Below are 15,989 nucleotides of genomic sequence, written 5' to 3'. Positions count from 1 at the left end.
AGGCCTCCCCTAGGAAGAAGGAATCCTGTCTACAGACTGCCTTTAAACTAGATCAATTCTTCCCTGAGACTCCAGCCTGCCATACTGCTCCAAAGATTTCAGACTTGATGGCTTCCACAATTCTACTAACCAATTCTTTAAAATAAATTCATAGGTCAACAGATAGGTAGGTAGGTAGATAAGTAGGTAGACAGAGTGAGTGAGTGAGTAAGCAAAAGAGTTATAATATAAATGTTTTTGTCCTTTCCAAAATTCATGTTGAAATTGAGTCACCTCAGGTGAATAGAATTAGGTGCCTTTATAAGAGGGTGTGATGAAGAGCATTCACCCCATGTTGCCCTTCTGCCTTCCACCATGTGAGAATGCAACAAGAAGGTCCTCAGTAGACATCAAATACCAATGCCTTGATTTAAGACTTCCCAGCCTCCAGAACTGTAAGAAATAGAATTCTTTCTTTATACATTACCCAGTCTCAGATATTTTGTTATAGCAGTACAAACAAACTAAAATAGATGGGTGGATGGGTGGTTAGGCAGATAGACAGACAGGTAGGTAGGCAGGCAGGCAGGCAGGCAGGCAGGCAGGCAGGCAGGTAGGTAGATAGATAGGTAGGTAGGTAGGTAGGTAGGTAGGTAGGTAGGTAGGTAGATAGATAGATAGATAGATAGATAGATAGATAGATAGGTAGGTAGGTAGGTAGGTAGATAGAGAGATAGATAGATAGATAGGTAGGTAGATAGATAGATAGATAGGTAGGTAGGTAGGTAGGTAGGTAGGTAGGTAGATAGATAGATAGATAGATAGATAGATAGATAGATAGACAGACAGACAGACAGACAGACAGACAGATACACAGGCACACATCTTATTGGTTGTCTTTCTCTGGAGAGCCCACATTAATAAAGTGCTACACAAACAGTGATGTATTAAACAAGCATTTATTAGTAAGAAGGCAAAAACTGTTCATTCAAATGTTTCTATAAGTTCAATGAAGAACCTGCTCTCTGTCTATTCAGTGAACCATTTTGCATGCCAATATAATCTACAAGTCAGAATTAGGTTACCCTTCTATTAGTATCAGGCAACCAGAAACATCAACCTAGCTGTGGGAGTCCCCTTTAAAGATCAAACATGAGGCACCAGTGCAAAAACACAGGCTCAAGGACTTGTTGGATTCCCAACCTTGGTCCTTACAAGTTTGGAGATTTTTCTCTAAAATATTTAAATCATCCACATACTATGAGCAGACTAATTTTGCCAATAAGAGTCTTTTTCTAACATCTATTATGCTAATTAGTAAGCCACATATAATACCAATGAAAACCTGTTTCTAAACTCATTACACTAATTAGCAAATTCCCTGTTATTGATAAAGGAAAAAGGTAACAAAAAAAGATTGTCATAGCCATCTCCATAAGATGAGCTTTCTGAATTAGATTACTTGCTAACCGCTCCTGGGAGGTGAATTCCTGATTTAGGCACCCAAGGTGTGGTTTAAACTAATTGGCACGTGTAAGAACTCACACTGTGATACTAAAGTATCTAAAAGTAAATTGCAGACACTGTGAGGATGAGGAATAAGAAATGTCACATTGCTAAATCAAATTTTAATCTGCTTTAAGCAGCTATCCCACTGAGTGGCAGGGAATTCAATTGCAGCCCCAGTGGGAGTCCCTTCCTTTTAGGTCACATGAGGGTCCCAGAGTCTTATGTCTCTAACATCCAAGAAATCCTCACTGGTCTCTCCTCCATATGCTTCTTCTGAGGTGCCCATCTTTCAAGATTACCTCAAGCCTGGCTTCAGGGACCTTTGCCAAGGTTGGGAGCCCAGGTTCTCAGGCCAGTCTTTACACACAGCCGCACCCCTCTGCAGAACTGGGACATGGAGCCCCACCCATCATGAAACCTTCAAACTCCCCCCAACCCCTTTCCTCTTCCCATTTTCTGGGAAACTCTCTACCTTGAACACATCATTAGGGGAGAAAACCCCGAAGGACCACTTGAAAGTGGTAGCTACAAAGCAATAGAAAAACAGGTTAAATTCTTGAGTCTTGGGGCAGGAAAAAGAAGAAAAAAGGTGCCAGACCTGGGATTGAACCAAGAAAGGGCCATGTGGGATTTCCCAGAAGGTATGGAATGAATGAAGACTTCTCAGAACAGGTGACTCTGAGCAGGGCTGAAGCGGGGATGTGCAAAGATCTTGTCTTCCCATCTCTCTCCATGCTCCACAGCAGTTGGGTTAGAGCAGTGGGTCTGCAAAGAAATCTCAGGCTATTGAGCTGAGAGAAAGTATCTAGATCTTCACTGACTTCCCTTGACCTTGGAAATCACCTCTTTGCTCCCTGCCAACCCAAGTACCCAATTGCACATCAGCTCTGTTATGTTAGCCATATCTGATATGATCATCCTAGTGGCCAGACATTGTGATCACTCCAGCAGCTCCTTGGAGGGCCACTCCTCTATCATGCTCAGCCATGGTGGTTCTGGTGGCACTACCCCCATCCCTAGACTTCAGAAGGCAGGTCACTTAGCTGTGGCCAATTTCCATCTCTGGCTAAGTGATGCGTTGAGAGATAAGCTTGTGGCTTGAACCAAATAATCAAAGCCTGATCAGAAAAACAATCAGGAAATAGGTGTTTTGCAATCACTGGCTATGAAGACAATGTAAGTTTGCAGACAACTTTGCCAGCATGTGCAGAGAGGATGAGGCTAACAGAAGAGAGGTGGAGATCTGAGGCCGAGCTAAAGAATTTTTTTAAAAGGGAGGAATCTGAAATACTTTATCACTAACAGGTTTTCACTGAAAAAAATTCCTAACATATGTGTTTCCTCTAGAAGGAAATTAAAATCAAAATGAAGGTTCTAGAAAGAATAGAAACCAAGGAAATTGGTCTTTTAAAAAGTGGGCACATCCAATCTAGCATTTGCAAGTCAGTAATAAATCAATTAATCAATTAAACCCTGTTGATTAATTTGAAATTAAAACAAGGTCAAAAGCAAATAGTAGACAACAATAACACATAAGACAAAAGGAGAGAAGCCCAGGGTTAAAGGAGCTCAGGGTCCTTGCATTTTTCAGGAGGAATCCAGACATATAACATAGCTTAAGGTTTGTTTAGTTAAGATGCATATTAAAATTAAGAATAAACACTAAAATATTAAAGACATAAAGTAACTTCCAAATGGTTAGAGGGGAAAGGGAAGACTAAAGAAAAGGCAAACAAAGTAAATGACAGGGAAAGGGATTTAGAACAAAAGCATAACAATGCAAATAGAAAAGTGAGGTGATAGGACTAAATCCAAACAGATCAGAATCCAAAGTAAACGTGGACTAAATTCTTCAGTTACAGACAAAATGGTTATCAGATTTGGGGAAAGAAATATAGAAGAGGAACCTGGAACACGTTATACCAGAAAGCAAAAACTTTATCAAAGATTACAAAGATCACATCAAGAGGATTCAGGATCCCACTGGAAGACGCTCCCACTGGGCAAAGTTGGGACAATTTGAGCATCAGTAAGGATAACTGCAATGGATGGAAACAGAAAATATATTTGCAACATCAAAACATAAACTCTATTAGCAAACATGTGAGCAAATAACTGCAATTAACTGACATCTCAAATATATCATAATGATTATGGTATTTCTTTTTAAATAAAATTAAAAATTTTATTTTACTTTAAATAAAATAAAATTATTTATTTTCATAATTAAAATATGTTGCCCAGGCTGGTCTCAAACTCCTGGCCTCAAGTGATCTTCACGCCTCAGCCTCCCAAGCCCCTGAGATTACAGTGTGAGCTGGCATGCCCAGCCCTATACCGGTAATTTTAAAGGGTCATGTTTGACCAGGTGCAGTGGCTCAAACCCGTAATCCCAACACTCTGGGAGGCCAAAGCAGACAGATCACTTTGAGGCCAGGAGTTTGAAGGCAGCCTGGCCAACATGATGAAACCCTGTCTCTGATAAAAATACAAAAACATTTGCCAGGCATGGTGACATGCATCTGTAATCCCAGCTCCTCAGGTGGAGGCAGGAGGGTGGATTGAACCCGGGAGGTGGAAGTTGCAGTGAGCTGAGATCATGCCATTGCATTCCAGCTGGGACAACAGAGTCAGACTCTGTCTCAAAAAAAAAAAAAAGGTTATATTTTATGGAAATCGACTTCTATTTTTAAAAAACTGATAAGAAAAAGGAAACACACAAGCATTTGTCTTGCCTTTCTTGTGCAAACAATACCTAAGGGTAACCAAATAATTAATAGGGAAAATATCTCATTATTAAATAGTCCTATCTAGTAAATGAAAAAAGGTTATAGAACTAGAATATAGAAGGAATATAGAATCACCAATTCACAACCCTACTACAATGACAGATCCAGTCCAAGAGTTGGTAAGCTCCATCTTAAAGGCCAGATAGTATTTTAAGCTTCACAGGCCTAAATGGTCTTTGTGGCAACTACTCACCTCTGCTCAAAAGTAGCCATAAGCAATACATAAATGAATAGTCATGGCTGCATTCCAATAAAGCTTTATTTACAAAAGCAGGCAGCGGTCAGGATTTGGCAAATGGGCCACCACAGTTTGCTGACCTCTGATCTGGATGGTGGTCATCAATGTTTGCTAGCTTCACAAAAAGAGAGACAAGCCTACCAACCAAGCACTCTCAAGCACAATGCCACTCACTTTTTTAAAAAAGCAAAAGAAAATCATATTCTGAAGGGCTTAGATACACTTCTAAAGATTTCAGAGATTAAAGAATAAATCAAAATGTAAATTAGAAAATGTTCACAACTGAATGGCAACAAAAACACTGCATCAAGCTTGCAGAATTCACCTAAAGTCGTACTTAGAGGAAAACTATAGCCTTTAATATTACATTAGAAAAGAGAAAGGATTGAAAATTAATGAGATAAGCTTGCAAACATTTAGGGAAATAACAACAAAATAAATCCACGGAAGTAGAGGAAAATACATACCAAAGACAAGAGGAAAAGTTAGTAAATTGGAAACAAAAATACAAAACAGAGAAAACGAAGAGCCAAAAGCTAATTATTTGAAAAGAACAATAAAACAGACACAGCAGGTGAACCAGCTAATGCCCACGCTTCAAACAGTCAAGATGGAAAGGAACCAAGAAATTTCACATTAAAAATGCTGCAAATGACAGACTGGAAAGATTAGAAAGGAACCCAATATTTTGTTGACTAATGATTGCGAACAAGGATTTATTCTAGGGGGTCCCAATCTTTTACCTAGGTACCTATAATTCTTCATGTTTTATTCAGAAGCCACTATTTTATACTTGATTCTGCCTCTTCAGCTCTCTACTCCACTGAACTTCCCTGCTCACTTTCAGGTGATTGATAACCTCACCTTGATGTCATTGAGGAAATAGAAACCATAGGTGGCAGTCCCCAAGCTCCTCTCACTTTCCTAAATTTACTAACCCACCTGCCCTGGACCCATTTTTTTTTTACAAGCTCAAACTCTTACAGTCACATTTACAGATGCCTTTTCCTGGCCTCCTTTTTTGTAACTGGTGTTTGAAGATTTTCTTCCCAATGTTGTGCTCAGCAGGTCTTCTCTATCCCACTAACAATCTCATTAACACACAAGTGAACAGGTGCAGCCGCCTCTCACCCTGGCTCCCTGACTTCTGTCATTTCCCTCCAAATCACTCTGGCAGCCACAGACAATCTAATTTCTGTTTCTAAAAAATTAAATGAAAAAAATATATATATATACTCTTCAGCTCCAAAGCCATCCACAACTCCCTCCTGCCCATCATATGAAGACTAAACTTGATGTTGGCCATGCAAGCCTCCAGCTTCCCCCAGCCCTGTCCTCCACTGCACTCCTGCCTTTCCAGGATATCCTCTCCCTGGGGGTTTACTCACTGAAGCTCCCTTCCTTTGCTCCTTAAGGACTCCCTCCTGGGAACTTCCTACTTCTCCTCCCTCTCTCTGAAGCTCCCATGAACTTCACTCTATATAAAGGATTTGGGGACCTCACTTGTATTTGTTTTCATGCTGCTGATAAAGACATACCCAAAACTGGGCAATTTACCAAAGAAATATGTTTAATTGGATTTACAGTTCCACATGGAGAGGAAGCCTCACAATCATGGCAGAAGGCAAGGAATAAGAAGTCACATCTTACATGGATGGCAGCAGGCAAAAAGAGAAAGCTTGTGCAGGGGAACTCTCTTTTTAGAACTTTCAGATCTCGTGAGAGTTATTCACTATCATGAGAACAGCATGGAAAAGACCCCATGATTCAATTACCTACCACCAGGTCCTTCCCACAACACGTGGAAATTCAAAATGAGATTTGGGTGGGGACAGAGCCAAACCACATCATTCCACCCCCAGCCCCTCCCAAATTTCATGTCCTCACATTTCAAAGCCAGTCATGCCTTTCCATCAGTCCCCTGAAGTCTTAATTCATTTCAGCATTAACTCAAAAAGTCCACAGTCTCATCTAAGACAAGGTAAGTCCCTTCCACCTACAATCCTGTAAAATCGAAAGCAAGTTAGTTACTTCCTAGGTACAATGGAGATAAAGGCATTGGGCAAATACAGCCACTCAAAATGGGAGAAATTGGCCAAAACAAAGGGGTACAGGGCCCATGTAAGTCTGAAATCCAGCAGGGCAGTCAAATCTTAAACTCCAAGGTGATCTCCTTTGACTTCAGGTCTTACGTCCAGGTCACATTGATGCAAGAGGTGGGTTCCCATGGTCTTGGGAAGCTCCACCCCTGTGGCTTTTCAGGGTACAGACTCCCTCCTGGCTGCTTTCACAGGCTAGCATTGAGTGTTTGCAACTTTTCCAGGTGCACGGTGCACACCATCAGTGGATCTACCATTCTGGGGTCTGGAGGATAGTGGCCCTCTTCTCACAGCTCCACAAGTCAGTGCCCCAGTAGAGGTTCTGTGTGGGGGGCTCTGATCCCACATTTCCTTTCTGCACTTCCCTAGCAGAGGTTCTCCATGAGAACACTGCCCCTGCAGCAAACTTCTGCCTGGACATCCAGGTATTTCCATACACCTTCTGAAATATAGCTGAAGGTTCCCAAACCTCAGTTCTTGACTTCTGTGCACTCACAGGCTTAACACCACATGGAATCTGCCAAGGCTTGAGGCTTGCACCCTCTGAAGCCACAGCCCAAGTTATACATTAGCCCCTTTCAGCCACAGCAGGAGCAGCTGGGACACAGGGCACCAAGTCACTAGGCTGCACACAGCATGGGGACCCTGGGCCTGGCCCCAGAAACTACTTTTTCTTCCTAGGCCTCTAGGCCTGTGATGGGAGGGGCTGCCATGAAGAACTCTGACATGTCCTAAAGACATTTTCCCCATTGTCTTGAAGATTAACATACAGCTCCTTATGACTTACGCAATTTTCTGCAGCCAGCTTAGATTTTTCCTCAGAAAATTGAATTTTCTTTTCTTTCACATTGTCAGGCTGCAAATTTTCCAAACTTTCATGCTCTGCTTCCAATATAAAACAGAATGCCTTTAACAGCACCCAAGTTACCTCTTGAATGCTCTGCTGCTTAGAAATTTCTTTCACTAAATACTCTAAATTGTCTCTCTCAAGTTCAAAGTTCCACAAATCTCTAGGGCAGAAGCAAAATGCCACGAGTCTCTTTGCTAAAATAAAGCAAGAATCCTTTTACTTCAGTTCCAAACAAGTTCCTCATCTCCATCTGAGACCACCTCAGCCTAGACTTTATTGTCCATATCACTAACAGCATTTTTGGGTAAAGCCATTCAACAAATCTCTAGGAAGTTCCAAACTTTCCCACACTTTCCTGTCTTCTTCTGAGTTCTCCAAACTGTTCCAACCTCCGCTTGTTACCCAGCTCCAAAGTCGCTTCCACATTTTTGAGTATCTATTCAGCAGTGCCCCACTCTACTGCTACCAATTTACTGTATTAGTCTGTTTTCATGCTGCTGATAAAAGACGTACTTGAGACTGGGATATTTACAAAAGAAGGAGGGTTATTGGACTTACAGTTCCATGTGGCTGGAGAAACCTCACAATATGGCAGAAGGCGAGGAAGAGCAAGTCATGTCTTAGATGGATGGCAGTAGGCAAAGAGAGACAGAGCTTGCACAAGGAAGCTCCTCTTTTTAAAACTACCAGATCTTGTGAGACTTATTCACTATCATGAGAACAGCACAGGGAAGACCTGTCCCAATGATTGAATTACCTCCCACTAGGTCCCTCCCACAACACGTGGAAATTCAAGATCAGATTTGGATGGGGACACAGCCAAACCGTATCACTTATAAAACACTTGATGAGTGATTTCTTTAAGCAGAAAATCATTATTCTTTCATCAAATATTTATTGAGCATTTTCATCTAAAGACCTCTATTATATATGTGTGCATGCATATATATACGTGTGTGTGTGTATCCCTTGAAAAACATGGGTTTTGAACTGGGTGGGTCCAGTTATATGTGAATTTTCTTCTGCCTGTGCCACCCTAAGACAGCAAGACCAACACATCGTCTTCCTCCCCTTCCTCCTCAGCCTACCCAATATGAAGACAAGGATGAAGACTTCCATGACGATCTGCCTCCACTTAATGAATAGCAAGTACATGTTCTCTTTCTCATGATTTTCTTAGTCACATTTTCTCTAGCTTACTTTATTGTAACAATACAGTATATAAAATATCTATGACACAAAAAAACAGGTGTTACTTAGCTGCTTATGTTATTGGTAAGGCTTTCAGTCATCCACAGGCTACCAGTAGTTAAATTTTGGGAAAGTCAAAAGTTATATGAAGATTTTTGACTACACAAGGGGCCACTGCCCCAATCTCCTACATTGTTCCAGGGTCAACTGTAGGTAGGTAGACACATCTATGTAATATACACATATCAGTCCTAATAATAATCAGAAATTAGAAACAACCCAAATGAGTAGAATAGACAAATATGTTATAGTTTATATATAGAATAAAATACTCTACAGTGGTGAAAATAAACAAGCAAACGTAATATAGAATGTAAATAGCATTTCATCCATACAACGTTTGAGAAAAGCAACACTCATCTATGAAGTTAAAGGTCAGGATACCTGTTACCACTGGCAGGATAAGGGGAGGAGTTGGCAACTGGAGTAGGGCTTTATAGAGGCTTCTAAAGTAATAGCTGTTCTGCTTCTTGATCTGGGAACTGGTTACAGGGTGTGTCCCCTTTGTAAAAATTCATTAAGCTATATACCTATGATCTATGCACTTTTCTGCATTTGTCAAACTTCAACAAAGTTTCAACTTAAAAAATGAAGCAAGGATCCACTCTGTGCCCGACACAGGGTTACAGCCACTGAGAACATAAAGAAAAAGGTCCCTCAAGGGCCAGAAGCCTGGTGCAGAATGCAGGTGAGCAACCACAGCGGGCATTATAGCACAGTGAGAGCACAGTGATTCAGGTGGGTGCTGAATGCAACACACTTCAACTCGTGCAACCTCAGTTTCCCCATCTGTAAAATGGAATCCTATTTTCTTCTTCATTGGGCTGCATAAGGATTGTCTTAGTCCATTTTATGCTGCTATAAAGAAATACCTGGGGCTGGATAAAATACAAAGAAAAAAGGTCTATTTGGCCCACAGTTGTGATGGCTGGAAAGTTGAAACGAAGCAAGAGAGGGTGGGGTGGAAATATCAGGCTCTTTTTAACAACCAGCTTTCACAGACACCAACAGAGCAAGAACTCACTCACCCTAAGGGAGAACATTAATCTGTTCATTTGGGATCCATCTCCACGACCCAAACAACTCCCACAAGGGTCCAACTCCAACACTGTGGAGAAAATTTCAACGTGAGGTTTGGAAGGGACAAACATTCAAACTACATCAAGAATCCAGATAAAATCCAAAATACAATATAAATAAGCATGCCCCACAGAGTGCCTGGGGCATAGCAGGTGCTCAACAAAGGTTACCGTCTCTGCATCCAATGCTCAGCAGAAATATTTCCTTCCCACACTCAGCTTCCATCCCCATTCACACATAGGCACACACACTCAGACACACATAAACACACATATACAGACACACTACTAGTCACAGCCTCTCGGATTAAGACACTAGTAGAAAATATATATTAAACTTCAAAGATATTCTTGGCTCTTTTCTCTCATTTCTAAAAATTATTGGTTTCCATAATCACTCACCCGCAAAGTCCTGAACTAATCTCAGTCAGAAGTCACATTGATTTCCCCTGTTGCTCAGTGGGCAGGCCCAAAGGGCCACTGAGAAGTCCCATCAGAGGCACTGGTAAGGCTGTACATCATCCACAGGCTACCAGTAGTTAAATTTGGGGGAAGTCAAAAGTTATATGCAGAATTATGACTACACGAGGGGCCAGTGCCCTAACTCCCTACATTTTTCAAGGGCCAACTGTATATATGTTGACCTACCTACAGTTGGAATACCTATGTAAACCTACCTACATACCCCAGGCCATGATGTGTCTAGCTAAGACACAGATTTCTTTCTTCTTCACACCCTCTTCGCTCCAGGACTTGAGGGCTTTTCATCCTGATGAAAACAGCTTTGCGAAATCTGTTCATGTTCAGAAATGAATGGGACATGGGTGGGCTGCGCCAGGTTTGGAGGCTGTGGCTCCAACTGGTTTCATCTGACAGCAGCCCATGATACCCGATGGCTGATGCAGACAGTGACCTCAGTCACAGACTATAGAGTCACTGCATGATGATGAACAGGTCCCCAAAGCTGTGGGCAGGATGCAGGACACTCCCTTCTGAAACCACTTGGGAGGTGTCAGCATGGGCAACTGAGCCATGGATGGAAAGGAAAGTAGCCACGAGTCAGGAGCCTGCATCTCTGTGCCAGGAGACAGAGATGCACCTTCACCCATGTGGTTCCTTCTCCAATAGCTCTCAAACCCCACCCCTTTTCCCCATCTCCTTTCCCAATACCGAAGCCCTTATCATCTCTCAGCTATACTTCTAAAATTACCTCCTCTTCTGTCTTCCTTATTCCCTTCTTACCCTGCAAGCTACAACCCTCAAACCACCAAGCTCCTTTCATATTTGGCAGTTAGCCCTGCCAGGAACATTCCTTGCCCCTCTTCACCTGGCAAAATCCATTCATTCCTCAGATCTCTGTTTCAACATCACATTTCCAGAGTCTTTACCGGCCTCACTCCTTGTCTAAACTAGATCCCTATGCTGTCATTTCTCCCCAAGAACCATCACAATTTGCAAGCACCTATTGATCTGTGTGTTTGTTTGCATTTCACTCTTTCACTGCTAGATTGTAGACTCCATGAGATCAAAAATGTGTCTCTTACTCACCACTCCATCCTCAGGGGCTAGCACGCTACCTCAGACACAGTACATAGTAAATATTATTTCACAGATTAGATGATGATGGTTCTCTGAAAAGGAAACATTGCCAAACAACTTTGAGTTATAAAATAGAAAGGCTTTTTCCCTCATTAGTAAAAGAGGTTTGGGAGTCAATGAAAGAATCATACTGCTTTTTAAGCTAAAAGTTACAGGTGTCGTATGGCATGAGCACAGGACCAGACACACTTGTTCCTGCCACGCACAACCCGTGTGGCCTTCTGAAAGTGACTTTGCCTCTCTGAGCCTCAGTTTCTTTCAGACAATGGGAAAAATAATGTAGTTTTGAGTTGTTGGTAGAATCATGAAATGAAAGTATTTAAAGACTCTTACAACACTGGAGAGTTCATGGGGTTTACGTTAAGGCAGTAACAGGGGAGGTACAGAGTATTGGAAGTGTGCAAAGCTCTACATATGCACTGCGCCTTGTTGAATGGGGTTCCCCTAGAACCTGTGAATGTGACCTTATTTGAAAATAGGGTCTTTGCTGATACAATCAAGTTAAGATGAAGTCATACTGGATTAAGATAAGTCCTGATCCAATGATTGATGTACTTATAAGAAGATAAAAATTTGAACACAGAGACACAGAGGAGACGGCCATGTGAAAATAGAGGCAGACATCAGAGTGCTGTGTCTATAAGCTGAGGAACAGCAAGGATCGCCAGCCACCACAGGAAGCTAAGAAGAGGCAAGAAGAATTCGTTAGACCCTTCGGAAAGATCACGGTCCTGCCGACACTTTGACTTTGTCTCATGTTTGAAGCCACCCAGTTAGCGGTAGTTTGCTAGCAGCCCTAAGACACTACATATAACATACACACACTTGCAATTTGCCATTGTGAATACCTACAGGTGGCACCTGCACCCCACCTTTGCCCTAGTAAGTAAGCCTTTGTAACCAAGGAAACAGCTCTAATTCTTGGCCTTAAAAAGCTACCATGAAGATCTCTCTGCAAAAGAAAAAGAACAAAGATGAATTGTTTCTCTGGAACTGCCTGCTCCTTGGATGATGCTTGTCAATCTTCATGTCCCAGTTCCCTGCTTGCATAGAATGGCAACCAAGGCTGTGGTGCTAGCAGCCGATGCCAGCCTTCTCTGTCGTCTGGGTTCTATTCAATAGCTGGTGTCCTCCCTTCTGCTCCTTACTGCAAACCATTGGTGGGGAAATTCCATCACAGGTTCAAACTGACTGAGGAATAACTGGCCAGGAATGGGTTTTATCTGCAGCCGAGGCATGTGCTTCTGTACAAACGACCTCTAAGGAGAAACCAGGTAGAACATCTTTGATCCCCTTTCCAGCAGGACACCAGACTGTGATTTCCTTTTCTTGATTGCATGTTAGAGATCAAAGATCAGAACTGCTGTCAACACTCAGCAGTGACAGAGGGGAAGCCCCAACTCATCCCCTAAGCCCACAACTGGGCTTGTGCCTTCCTGTGATCTGGTGAAAGCGAATGCATCTTCCCTGCATCTTCTGTCATGAGAAGCAATTTTGTCCCAAGTATTTCTGGCTTCTTGCCCCTTACTCTCCTCATAGAGGTGGAATGGGTTTCCCAGTTCATGTACAAGTCATTGGTCCATATTTCTCAATAGGGAGAAGAAAATTCATCAAAGATGGTGACTGAGGGTTACTGGTCACTGTGTCTTTCCCTCTACCCAGACCTATGGGCAGCAGTGACTTGAGAAAGTGTGGTCTGCTCTGCAGAACAAAATTTACCTTGAGAATACAAGACAGTGGATAGGAAATACACAAGCCATTCAGGCTCTGTGCTACCACCTCTACTGATCGTCAACAATGAAGGTGGCCTTTGGTCTCCATATCTTAATCAACTGGTTCAGAACCTGGGTGATAAAAAGAAGTGTTCTTTCTTGAGCCCCTCAATGATCGTGAGATACAGTCGATTCTCTTTCTTCGTGGTAGTTATGTTCTATAAAGTTGCTGCAAACACGGAATTTGCAAATACTGAACCATCATTCCCAAGGGAAATGTGTGTTTGTGCGTATGTATACATACAACGCACACACACACATATCTATATCTATAGGTAGATATACACACACACCTCTCTCTCATAGATTATAACCTTAGCTCCTAAAAACAACTCATCCTGGTGGATTCTATTTTCTTTATTTTACAAAACAGAACTGACAGGTGCGAAGTGTTAAGAGATTTGCTTGAGGCTGCCCCACTATCAAAGGCCAGAGTGGGGACTCAAACGTGATGCCACTGGCATCGGAGCTTCTGGCAGCATGCGGCACAGCCCTCTGCCTCTCCACGCTCTGCTTGTGTGTGTATGACAGCTGAAACCAGAAGGCAGAGTGTCACCTTGTTCCACCTCAGCTAGGAACGTGCACATTTGAAAAGTTAAATTTTTCACCACTCTGCTCAAGTCTGCAAATGACCGCAAACACACGAGTATCGAGTTGGGAATTACAGAATCAGTTTTAGCAAGTAGGCAAATTCACAAATACGGAATCCGTGAATAATGAGAGTTGATGCGTTGTATTGCTGCTCCTCATTATTCACTGTCCTCGCAGCTGGAGAATTCTGCATCTGCCTGCTGCTATGTGACGTGGGGTTCCTCCCTGGGGGAAGGAGGATACTTCTCTGGCCATTGTCATCAGGCCTGGCCATGTGGCTTGCTTTGACCAGTAAAATGCAAGTAGCAGTGACATATGCCAATCTCAGGAGAATCTCTAAGAAACATCTCATGGTTTTACGTACTTTGTTCTTTATCTTCTGCCACAAGAACAGCAAATTCCAAATGGAGCTGCTCCCCCAGCCCAGATACTAGAATGAAGGTGCATGGATCATAGCTGACATGTAATATAACTGAGAAATATACCTTCGGGCTCATAAGCCATTGAGATTTTGAGGTTTGAACAGCAGCATAACCAAGCAGAAGATATAGACCCCAGCTGTGATGAACACACACTCTTGCTGTGACCTGTATCCTGCAGGTTGGATAATAAATCCTCTTTTGTTTTAGTTGTGTTTGGTTGGAACTTTACTTTTTGCTTTCTACAAACCAATAAAGATGAAAAGTCAACCCATATGGTCTCCAAGACAAATAATGGGTCAAAACCAAAGAGGAGAAATTTGTCCCACAGTGGCCAGTGTGTGCCAGTCCAGGAGACAGAATAATTGTGAATCATTAACAATGAAGCCTAAAGGGAGACAGGGTAGAGAAGGCTGGGAGAACCTTCAGCCAGTGATGCTTGTCTCGCATCTGTGAAAGAAGACAGCAAAGGAAAGACTTGGGAGGAAGAGGCTCAGACAGCAGTTCGGAGAAAGTTTCACCCACATGGATGGGGAGTCCCAGAGCCAAAGCGGCTCCCTGGGGTATCCTGAATTGAGCAGGTACCCCTGCCAAGCTGTCATGGACTGGGAGGAACCTGCAGAAAACACAGCCTCAGCTCATGGGGCTGCCACGGGGGCTGTGGACCCACTATGACCTCGGCAACACATTCTCTTGAAGGAAATCGGAGCAGTGCATCTCAATAGGCCTCATACCTGGAAAGAGTTAGAAGAGGAGGCTTGTGCTTTAAAATAAAGACCCCTCAGTGGGGCCCAAATTGATATGAAAAATGGGTCAGATAGAGGTAGAAGGTGGGATGCAGCTCTGGAGGGGGGTACTGGGACTCTGGACCAGAATGAAGACTAGCTGAAAGAGGGAAAAGGCGAAAGCCTCTCTCCATAAGACACACCCACCAATGCCATGTCAGTTTACCAATGCCAAGGCAGCACCCAGAAGTTACCACCCTTTTTCTAGAAATTTCTGCAGAACCTGCCCTTTAATTTGCTTGTCACTAGAAGCGGGCATAACTATGACTACAGAACTGCCCCTCCTCTTGACACACTGCCTGTGGGGTAGTCCTGCTGTGCAGGAGCAGGTACAGAGCTACGATGCCACTGCCTCAGCAAAGCTGCTTCCTTCTACCGCTGACTTACTCTTGAATTCTTTCCTGAGTGAAGCCAAGAACCTTCCTGGGCTAAGCCCCAGACTGGGGGCTTGCCTGCCCTGCCACAAGCTAAGGAATATGTTAGAGATAAAATCCAAATGACATGTCTCCCATGGCCCTTTACTTGCTATCTCTAACACATGAAATAGACTCAATATCTAGAATGTGTTTCTATTTCTACAAAACACTTGAGAATCATGTCATTCCATTATCCATACTAGCAAAAATGAAGAGGCAGTTGCTTCTTCAAAGAGGATAAACAGTCAGGTTTAGCCACTCATTCAAATTATGCAGCAAGTCCAGGCAGAAGCAGAATTTAGGTGATGCTCATGTAACCCCTAGACAGCCTCTACTTTCCTCCCAGAAGACTTGTGCAGATTCTCCAGCCGAAAAGGCATGAATTCGACTGTTCCTGCTGACGAATGCATCTCCTCCTTACTTGGAGGATGTCTCCATGTAGAATCCATATAGGGTCACAATAGCCACTCCCAGCTTCTCATTTCACATAGAACAAATGACACCCAGACTCAGAGAAGGTCATGCCCAGGGCCACACCATCAAACAGAGACAAGACCCCAGAAACTCCAAGTCTATCCAGGATTACAGAGAGGAAACTGAGGCCTGGATTTCA

Source organism: Sapajus apella, unplaced genomic scaffold (genome assembly GCF_009761245.1).
Source record: "Sapajus apella isolate SASKATOON/1434 unplaced genomic scaffold, GSC_monkey_1.0 scaffold3, whole genome shotgun sequence".
NCBI classification, from domain to species: Eukaryota; Metazoa; Chordata; class Mammalia; order Primates; family Cebidae; genus Sapajus; species Sapajus apella.
The sequence above is the reverse complement of the archived record's forward strand: the minus strand, read 5'-3'. Positions refer to the sequence as shown.